This window comes from Tamandua tetradactyla, chromosome 19 (genome assembly GCF_023851605.1).
Source record: "Tamandua tetradactyla isolate mTamTet1 chromosome 19, mTamTet1.pri, whole genome shotgun sequence".
NCBI classification, from domain to species: Eukaryota; Metazoa; Chordata; class Mammalia; order Pilosa; family Myrmecophagidae; genus Tamandua; species Tamandua tetradactyla.
The window spans coordinates 48,980,509-48,991,715 of NC_135345.1; positions in this window are offsets into that span (position 1 = coordinate 48,980,509).

Sequence of the window (11,207 nt, forward strand, 5' to 3'; positions counted from 1 at the left end):
GCTCCAGAAAAATGATCAAAGGAAGACTTTACCCATATAAACTGGTGGTAACTTCCTTTGAGAAACGATAACCAAATCTCAATTTTGTTGAATTCCATGTGTAAAGGGAGTAGAAAGCAGGATGATTTTGGAAAGGAACCTCTTTTCTCCACTTCTGATTTCTACTAGGAAGGATTTCTCTGGAGCATTCCTTTGATCTCGCACTGTTATTTCCTTTTTCTGAAGGAATAAGACCCATATTAACTATGTTCAAAGCCTGCCTCCACCATTGGGCAAAATTTGTAACATTGGGCATATGTAGTAGTTAAGTTCAGGTGTCAACTTGGCTAGGTGAAGGTGCCTAGTTCTATTGCTGTGGACATGAGCTGATGGCATGTGAACCTTATCTGTTGCTGATTACATCTGCAGTCGGCTAGGAGGCATGCCTGCTGGAATGAATTATGTTTGATTTAATTGGCTGGTGCTTAAATGAGAGAGCTCAACATAGCACAGCCCAAGCCGCTCTGCATACCTCATCTCAGCACTTGCAACTCAGCCCAGGCCTTTGGAGATGCAAAAAGGAATCACCCCAGCTGGAACCCTGGAGAGAAGGCCAGCAGAGACCATCCTGTTGCCTTCCCACGTAAGAAAGAACGTCAGTTGAAAGTTAGCTGCTTTTCCTCTGACAAACTATACGTTAACTAAATAAATCCCCTTTTATTGAAAGTCAATCTGTCACTGGTGTGTTGCATTCTGGCAGCTAAAAAACTAGAACAGATTTGGTACCATGAGTGGGGTGCTGCTGCAGTTTGCAAATACCATGTATGTTGGAATGGTTGTTTGGATGAACAAGGGGAAGATTTTGGAGGAACTGTGAAGAGAATGGTGGAGAAGTCCTGGAGTGCTTAAAGAGACTGTTGATGTAAATGAAACCACTGCCAGTCTGGACAAAGGGGGACATAAAAGGGACAAATTGGAGTATGCAGAGGGAGAACCATGGAAACTCGGGTCTGAAGCCAAGAATCCTCAGCCAGGAGAGTGGGCCCACCCACACACATGGAGAGTGTGAGACTCCCACTTCATTGCAGTGGAAGAATTGTGACGCCTTAGGCTTTGGAAAAGGTACAGCACGCTCCTTTGGGACTGGGGAGAGCCTGGCTGCCACCACATGGAGGGTTGAGTGTGTGCCCCAGAAATAGCAGAGAGCCTAGGTGTTACCCTGATGCCTGGAGCGGGGGAAGCCGAGAAAAAGGTGGTCTCCTCAATGTCCCCTGAGGTTCAGTCAGAAAGAGGCAGGTCACTTGCATAGGCCCTTGGAAAGGATGGGCTGCCACTTTCAAAGCTGAAGGATAAATGACTTTCAGACTTTGAAATCCAATGGTGTTCGCCCTGTAAGTTTTCCTTACAATTTCTTCCTATGGATCCTGTGACTGTCCCTCCTTTGCATATTGGCACCAGATAACTTGTTTTGCGATTCATAGGTCCACAGCTAGAAGAGAATTTTTTGCACTTTAATATTATTTAAGGTGATGTGTGTAATTGCCAAGTTGACAAGGGTTGGACAGGTGGTAGTTAGGTTCAGGTGCCAGCTTGGCTAGGTGAGGGTGCCTAGTTCTATTGCTGTGGACATGAGCCAATGGTATGTGAACCTCATCTGTTGCTGATTATATCTGCAGTTGGCCAGGAGGCGTGCCTGCTACAATGAACGATGTTTGATTTAATTGCCTGGTACTTACATGAGAGAGCTCAATGTAACACAGCCCAAGCAGCTCAGCATACTTCTTCTCAGCACTCGCAGGTCAGCCCAGGCCTTTGGAGATGCAGAAAGGAATCACCCCGGGGAAAGTTTTTGGAACCCAGAGGCCTGGAGAGAAGGCCAGCAGAGATTGCCCTGTGCCTTCCCATGTAAGAAAGAACCTCAGTTGAAAGTTAACTGCTTTTCCTCTGAAGAACTATATACTAACCAAATAAATCCCCTTTTACTGAAAGCCAATCCATCTCTGGTGTGTTGTATTCTGGCAGTTAGAACAGGCATATTTCTTTCTTTTTTTTTTTTTTTGGTGCATGGTCTGAGAATTGAACCTGGGTCTCCCGCATGGAAGGCGAGCATTCTACTGCTGAACCACCCATGCACTGTAGGCATATTTCTTTTAATCTCCTTTATCTCATTTATAAAGTGGTGTTTTGGTTTGCTGATGCTGCCAGAATACAATCTACCTAAATGAAATGGCTTTTAAAAATTGAGTTTATTAAGTTACAAGTTTCCAGTTTTAAGGCCATAAAAATGTCCAAACTAAGGCATCCAGTAGGAGATAGTTTGATTCAAGAAAGATTGATCTGGCAAGGCATGTGGTTCACATCTGCTGGTCCTTTGGCTCCTAGTTTCAAACAGCTTCCCAGGGGTGCTTTCTTTCTGCATCCCTCGAAATATCTCTTTCTGTGTTAGCTCTGAAGCATTTTCCAAAATATGTTCCCCTGTTAAAGTACTCTAGTAAGCAACCTACCCTGAATGGATGGAGACTCATCTCCATGGAAATCACCTTATCAAAAGTTCCCACCCATAATTGGGTGGGTCATGTCTCCGCGGAAAGAACTTAAAAAGATCCCACCCAACAATATTGATTTAGGATTAAAGAACATGGCTTTCTGGGATACACAATAGTTTAAGCCAACACAAATGAGATGTCAATAATTTCTACTTTATAACGATGCTATGAGATTTAAATGAAATATATATTTCATTTCATGTAGTGGTTAGAACAGTGCCTGCCCATAAGAAGTGCTATGTAAATAATAGCTACTTTTTTGTAAAAGTTGTCTTCAATTGTCTTTACATGGTAATTGTTAAAATCTTTGAAGGTTGCTGTCTTTATTGAAGACAGAAGGTAGAAAGACACTAATTTCTTTTCTTATTGCCTATATCCAACTATTTTCCTTAAGCAATTAATCTAGTACATTTGTCCCTTTGTTCTGAATACAAGCATAAGTAACCTATATGTTTTTGGAGTATTTGTAAGCAAATAATTCTGGAATAGTGAGACCTTATTGCAATTTTTCTTCCCTCCATTATGCAATCTAAACCATCTGCCTTTTACCCTGGAGCTTCTGAAACTTATGGGCATCTGGTTTGCTAAGGGCTATATAGGAATTTTAGCCACTAGAATGGAGTTTTCTTCTCTAGGGTTAGCACATACAGATCTTCTTCAAAGGCCCCAGGGTGAGTAAGACACAGGATGTGGTAAAGCATCATCCCTCAGAAGAAACCAGAAATTCAATACCTACTTTCATCAACTATTTTGTTCTTGATAATTAAAATCATGAAGTTACAGATAGACACAGACACTGCTTATCAGCTTACATTTTAGTGGGTGGCAACAGACTTGAAAATGAGTGAGTGTATCATCACATAGTATGGTAGATGGGAATAAATTCTACAAAAAATAAAAGAGAACAGGAGAAAAATGTCTGGGGAGCAGCATATAGGAAAGATGATATTTGAGCGGAGAACCGAATGAAGGTAAAGGCCCTAAGAATAATAGGAAAAGAGCTCTTCAGGTGAAAGAAACAGCGAATGCAAAGTTGACTGGCATATTCTAGGAATAAAAGAAAACCAGGGTGCCTACTGAATGAGCAAGAGGGAGAGTTAATAAATGATCATGTCAAAGAGATAGCAGGGACACTGAAAACTGAACAAAATAAGAACTTTGACTTTTCTCTGAATGAGAGGGAAGCAACTAGAGGGCTATGAACAAGAGTGACATGATCTGACTTAAGCATGAAAACAGGGCTCTGATTGTTGTGTTCAGGATAAACTTGATGGGAGCAAGGGTGAATGAAGGGAAGCTAGTAGGGTGCATAATCCAAGCAGAAAATGATGATAGTGGTGAAGCGGTAAGTTTCACTGTGTTTTGAAAGTAGATCTGATAGTACTTTCTGTTGGTTTGGATATATAATAAAAGTAAGACCTGACTCCAAATTGTTGGTATTGAATAGCTAAAAATACAAACATCCCATTTTTGAGATAGGGAAGGCTACACAAAAGAAGCAAATTCAGTGAGTGAAATCAGGAGTTAAGTTCAGGTATAAGTTAATAGGTAAGATATTTGTGCCAAGAACTTTTGTTGATATTCATGCTATTCTATGATCTCACCTGTGCCATAGGGTTGTAATATCTATAAATATCACTTGTCTGCAGAGCATGAGGTTGATGCTGCCTATGATTGGCAGTCTCATAGAATGTGGAAAGCAGAAGAAAAGACCTTGTACCCCAGTGACACCTCCAAGCAGGCTGTGGGACATTGACAAGAAGCAGACTACATGTTTTGCCTACAGATTTTCTGCATACTCATAAGAATCACCTAACTTGTTGCTGCAGGTAGCTGAAAACACGGGCCTAGCTTCTTTGTGTGTCTATGCTACTAGAATGTCAAAAAGCTTCCTTTGTAATTTTTACTCACCCATACTTCTAAGAACTGTGTATGCTTCTAGACACCTGTATTAACCATGATCTTAACTGAAATACCTAGAGTGCTTTTCATTTTTCTGACTAAATCCTGACTGATATAAACATCTAAAAGGATATGTCAGTTACGTATTTGGATATAATTATGGAATTTTGGGGAAAGAGGTGAACTAGAGAAATGAATTTAAGAACTAATGCTTCTAAAATACAAAGGAAGGACAGAGAGAAGATAAACATTTCCATTCACAAAGGGAGAAATTAGAAGGAAAACAGAGGTTAAGGGTCCCAAACAGTTCCAAAACTCTGTAGGACCTACTCCAATAGATTTCAAGACCTTCGAATCACCCATGGAATGTTTTTTTGCCCCTGAGCCTGACAGAGCAGCAGTCCCAGCCCTTCCAAACATTTTCCCAATACTCATGCTCGCTTTCGACATGGCAGGGGGCATTCACTCCTACCATTGGGATTATACCCAGACTCTCCACACAATCCCTTGGGAGCAGGATCCACCCTCTCAAGAGCATTGGGGTGGCAGTACGCTTCCTGAACAATGGAGTAGGAGTCCTGCCCTCCCGAAGTGCTGGGGCAAACACATCCTTTTCATTCATGAGTGGGCCCATTCTCTTGGCCAAAAAGATGTCTTTGATACTGACAACAGCTTCTAGGATTCTGCCCTTGAAGTGAATTTTCCTTCAATTTATCCTTTATCTGTCCATTTTGGTCCAGGTTGGCAGTGGTCCCATTCATTTAAATATCTCAAAAAAAAGTGTCATTTCTCATGTACTACACACAGGGATAAAAACCATCAGACAATAGGACTTTCCATAGTCCTTCCTGGATTACTGCACCTCTAATCCTGACTTATATTCACATGGCCAGCTGGTTCTATGTACAGTTAAACCCTCACATAGAACACTAACTCTCTGGGGACTCACTTTCTGGAAGTTTAGAATTTTCCAAATCATCAATTTCTGGTTTCTTTGTATCCAGAAGTTTAGTTCTCAATTATTCCTTTCCTCTTACTTTTTTTTCTTTTTTTCTTTTTTTTACATGAGCAGGCACTGGGAATTGAGCCCAGGTCTCCGTCATGGCAGGTGAGAACTCTGCCTGTTGAGTTGCCATGGCCTGCCTCCTCTCATATTTTAATATAAGCCACAAGGTAAAAGTAAGCTGCACTTTGCACAGTTAGTTTGGAAATTTCCTCAGATAAATATCCAAGTTCATCACTTTCAAGTTCTGCTTTCCATCCTACAATCAATTGTGCCAAGTTCTCTGATACTTATTTTCCCTTCAGTTTCCAATAACATATTAATCATTTCCATCTAAGGCCTCATCAGAAATACCTTTAGCATCCATATATCCACTAAGTCTTTCAAAGCAAGCTAGATCATTTCTATCAAGTGTGTCACAATTCTTCTAGCCTCTGCTTATTACCCAATTCCAAAGCTATTTCCACATTTTATGTTTACAATAGCAGCACCCTACTCTCTTGGTACCAAAATCTGTTTTACTTTCCTAGGCTACTCAAAGAAAATACAATGAAATCAATTGGGTTTAATAATGGGAATTTATTCAGTCATAGTTTTGAGGCTGGGAAAATATTCAAATCAAGGCATCATGCTTTCTTCCCAAGAACCAGCTGTCAGTTAACCTTGGCTTATTTGTCACATGGCAAGTCACATGACAGCATCTACTGGTTTCTCCCTTCCCTGCCAGGTTTCATTGATTTCAGTTTATTATCTCTTTGGCTCTCTCTCTATGTATGAATTTCATTCTCTTATAAAGAACTCCAGGAGTAGGATTAAGACCCATCCTTATTGAATCAGGACACCTTAACTAAATAACTTAATCAAAAGATCCTACTTACAATGAGTTTACACCCACAGGAATGGATTAGATATGAAAACATGTTTTTCTGTGGTAAACACTGCTTTCTACTCTCTGAATCCCCAAAAGACATGGATTTCTATATGCAGAATACATCTATTCTATCACAATATCCCAAAAGCCTTAAGTTATTTCAGAAACAATGCTTAATATAAAGTCTTATCAAAGTCAATTATGAGTGTGGTCTGTCTTTGGGGCATAATTCTCCACCGTTAGGTTGACCTGAGGAACTTAGGAGAACATATTATATGCTTCTGAAATACAATGGAGGGACTGACAGAGGATAAAATTTCCTTCTCTTTAGGGAAAAACTGAAGGAATTCAGGGGTCATGTGTCCCAAACAAATCCAAGCCATTCTATCTTTTTGAAATAGTAGATTATATACTTAGGTGGTATAATACAAACTGCAGGGTAACCAATAAGTAGTTCAAAAATATACAGAAATGGAAATGAGAAGAGAAATGATCAGTTACGTAACAAAAGATCAGTTTATTCACAAAAGAGGCTGCAATAAAGTAAAAGAGAGAAAAAGTATATGACATATATAATATAAAAGGCAAAATGGCTTAAGTAAGTTCTGCCTTTACAGTAAAAATGCAGAATGTGTATGGATTAGACTTCCCATCAAAAGGCATGGATTGGCAGAATGAATAAAGAAGGAACATCCAACTTTATGTTGTTTATTGCAGACTCAGACCCCTAATACAAACAGGTTGAAAGTAAAGGATGGAAAAGATTATCTGTGCAAGTAGTAACTAAAAGAGGGCTAGGGTACCTATATCTATATTTAGATCTTCTCCCAAGATTAAATACTAATCTTAAATAATTACACATCTTACCATGATGCTCCAAATACATAAATCAACACTTGAAAAACTAAAGAGAAAAATAGACTTCTGTATAGTAATAGTTGGAGACTTCAGTACACCACTTTCATCGATGGATAGAATATCAAGGTATAAGATCAATAAGGAAACAGAGAACATGAATAATTTGGTAAATGAACTAGACCTGAAAGACTTATGTAGAAAACAAAACCCCAAACAGCAGATAGAGACTCTTTTCAAGTGCACATATTGGGTAACAAAATGTCTTAATTATTTGAAAAGATTGAAATTATACACAGCATCTTTTCTGGCCACAAATGGGATGAAAGTGTACATCATAACAGGCAGAGAATTGGAAAATCCACAAATATATCAAAGTTAAACAACAGTCTCTCCACCAACCAATAGCTCAAAGAAGAAATCACAGGGGAGAAGAGTAAATATCTTGAGACAAATGTTGAGAACAACATACCAAAACTTATGGGACTCAGTGACAGCAGTGCTCAGAAATTGGTGTATAATTCTATATGCTTACATTAAAAAAGAATAGGGCAGTGCAATGGTAGCTCAGTGGGAGAGTTCTCTCCTGCCATGCTGGAGACCTGGGTTCAGTTCCTGGTGCCTTGCCCATGTTAAAAAAGAGAATAAAGACCTCAGATCAAAGACCTAACCACACACCTAAAAGAGCTAGAGAAAAAAAAAAAAAACAACCAATTAAATGCAAAATTGCAAAATGAGTGGACGAAAGCAAATAAAGATTATGGTCAAAATAAATAAATAGAGACAATTAACAAACCAAATGTTGATTCTTGGAATAGACCAACAAAAGTGACAAAAATTTATCTAGAATGTAAAAGAAAGAAAAAGGATGCAAATAATTAAAATCAGAATTAAAAAGGGGCCATTGTTTCAGACACCACAGAGTTAAAAAGTTCACAGGAAGATCCTATGAACAACTGCAAGCACAAATTAGATAAACTAAATGAAATGGAAAAGTTTCTAGAAACACACAAACAACCTACACTGATTCTAGAAAAAACAGAAGATTTCAACAGACCAATTACAAGTGAGAAGATTGAATCAGTCATCAAAAACTTCCCAACAAATTAAAACCCAGGACCAGATGGCATCATAGGGGAATTCTACCAAACATTCCAAGAAGAAGTAGCACCAGTACTGCTCAAACTCTTCCAAAAAATTGAAGAGGAGAGAGCACTCCCTAGTTCATTCTATGAATCACCCTAATACCAAAGCTAGATGAAGATTCTACAAGAAAAGAAAGATACAGACCAATATCCCTTATGAACACAAATGGAAAATTTCTCAACATAGTATTAGAAAACTGAATCCAATATCACAGAAAGGAATATATACCATGATCAAGTGAGATTTATGCCAGTTATGCAAGGGTAGTTCAGCATAAGAAAATCAATTAATGTATTACACCACATTGACAGAACAATGGAAAAAACACATGATCATCTCAATTGAGGCAGAGAAAGTACTTGTCAATTTCCAGTATTTCTTCATGATAAAAATGTTTAGGCAAGGATGCCCACTGTAACCACTGTTATTCAATATTGTACTGGAAGTTCTTGCCTGAACAATCAGGCAAGAAGAATAAATAAAAGGCATCCAAATTGAAAAGGAAGAAGTAAAAGTTTCCCTATTTAAAGATGGAATGAGCTACAATATACAGAAAATTCAAAAAAATCCACAAAATTACTGGAACCAATAAATGAATTTAGCAAACTTGCACATTAAAAGATCAACATGCAAAATATCCGTAGTGTTTCTATATAACTAAAGCCATCTTGGAAAAGAAGAATGAATTTGGAGACCTCTCTCATCCTGATTTTTATACTTATTACAGAGCTCCAGTGGTCAAAACTGGCACAAGGACAGATTATGTGGACCAAAAGAATAAAATGAAAGTTCAGAAATAGACCTTCACATCCATGGTCAATGATTTTGACAAAGGTTCAAAATCCATTCAATTTGGAAAGATCAGTCTTTTTGCAAGAAATGGTGCTGGGAAAACTGGATATACATATGCCACGAAAGAAGGGACCTGTATTTCACAATGTATACAAAAATTAACTCAAAAGAATGCAAAGACCTAATTACAAGAACCAGGATTATAAAACTCCTAGAAGAAAACCTGATGAAGTATCCTCAGGAATTTGAATTAGGCAATGGTTTTTTAGATCTTACACCAAAAACACGAGTGACAAAGGAAAATAATGGATAAATGTGACCTCATGGAAATGAAAGTTTTGTGCATTAAAGGACTTCATCAAGAAAGTAAAAAGACAACCTATAGAATGGGAGAAAATATTTGGAAATCCCATATTTAATTGAGGTTTAATTTCCTACAATTAGGAATTAGATAAAGAATTCCTACAACTCAACAATAAAAGAACAAATAAACCAATCAAAACATGGTCAAAAGACTTGAAAAGACATTTCTCCAAAGAAGACACATAAATGGTCAAAAAGCACATGAAAAGATGCGCAACATCATTAGTTACCAGGAAAACCAAATTAAAACCACAAGGGAGATGAAACGTCACACCTGCTAGAATGTCTACTATTAAAAAAATACCCACTGTTAAAAGTGAGTCCATTTCTGGTATACTGAATTTCACAACTTCAGCCAACTAAAACGGCCTGTTTTTCTTATTGTTCTACCTTGCCCTGAGGGCACTGCTTCCCCTGCAGGTCTCCAGCATTCAAAAGATCACTGGATTTGGAATTAGGATGAGTGCCCTATTGATCTTCTTCATTGCTATTACAGAATGACTTCCTACTCCCTCTCTACAAAAATGTCAACTTTGAAGCTCATGTTTCAGATTATGTGATCAGTTGTTTTTCTGGGTCACTCATCCTCATTTTAATGTCACCACTTCTAAAGAAAATTGTTAGTAATTTCAATAACAATGTAGATGATTAATCCTAATAGCTGGGTCTCTTATTTTCTTGATTTCCCTGGATTCCCAAGATCTTTATCAGTCACCCACTCCTATGGTCTTCCAGTAGAAATTGCTATTACAGTGACTTTATGCTTTCTGTAATCTCCACCAGAACTTTACAAATATTTAAAGTGTCCTAATTCATTTTCTGAGGTCAACATAATTTAAATACAAATATCAGAAATAAAAAAACCAGAGACCAATTTCCAAAATCCTACATTAACTATTAGCAGTGGGAAACTATTAATATACCAAGGTATTATACCATAACCAAATAGGATTAATTTCTGGAATGTTATAAAATCTAGCAATATAATGCATTACATCAACAAGTTTAAGGGTAAAGTTCATACCTCGATCCCAATAGACACTGTACACACAATGATTTCTCAGGACTTCTAATAAAAATTAAAAACAAAAGAACATTATTTAAATATAAAAAAATACTTTACTTAAAACAATCACTATTACTATAGATAGAGATATCAAAACCATTCCATATAAATTCAGAAACTATGCAGGGATGTCCACCATCAGTATTATCATTCAGTATTGTCTCAGAGTTTGTAGCAAATGCAATTAGGCAGTAAGATAATACATAAAAAATAAAATATCAGAAACAACACTTTCAAGGATAATATGATTTTTATATAGATGGAAATAAATAACTCTTGTTAAAAAATAAGCTGATTGAATAAATAAAAATATTTAAAATTCACAGGAATGAATTTAATAATAGAATCCTATTGAAAGACAAAAAGCAACGAATCAACTAAAAACATATCATGTTCTTGTTTGGGAAGTCATAATATTATTTATATGCTAATTGATCCAAAATTTATGAGTAAATATTCGTACAATGCTAATAGAATCCCAATAAAGCTGGACTTCTAGTGAGAGCTTGTGAAAAACTGGAAAAAATAAAAAAGACCTATTTCATCCACAAACATTGCTCAGAATCTGGAGTAAAGGAATTGGAATCTGTTTTACTTCTGATCATAAACCACCCATTGTTCACCTTTTATAAACATTAGGATTATTTTTACAGCCTATGTTGAACATTTCTTCTTGTCTTAACA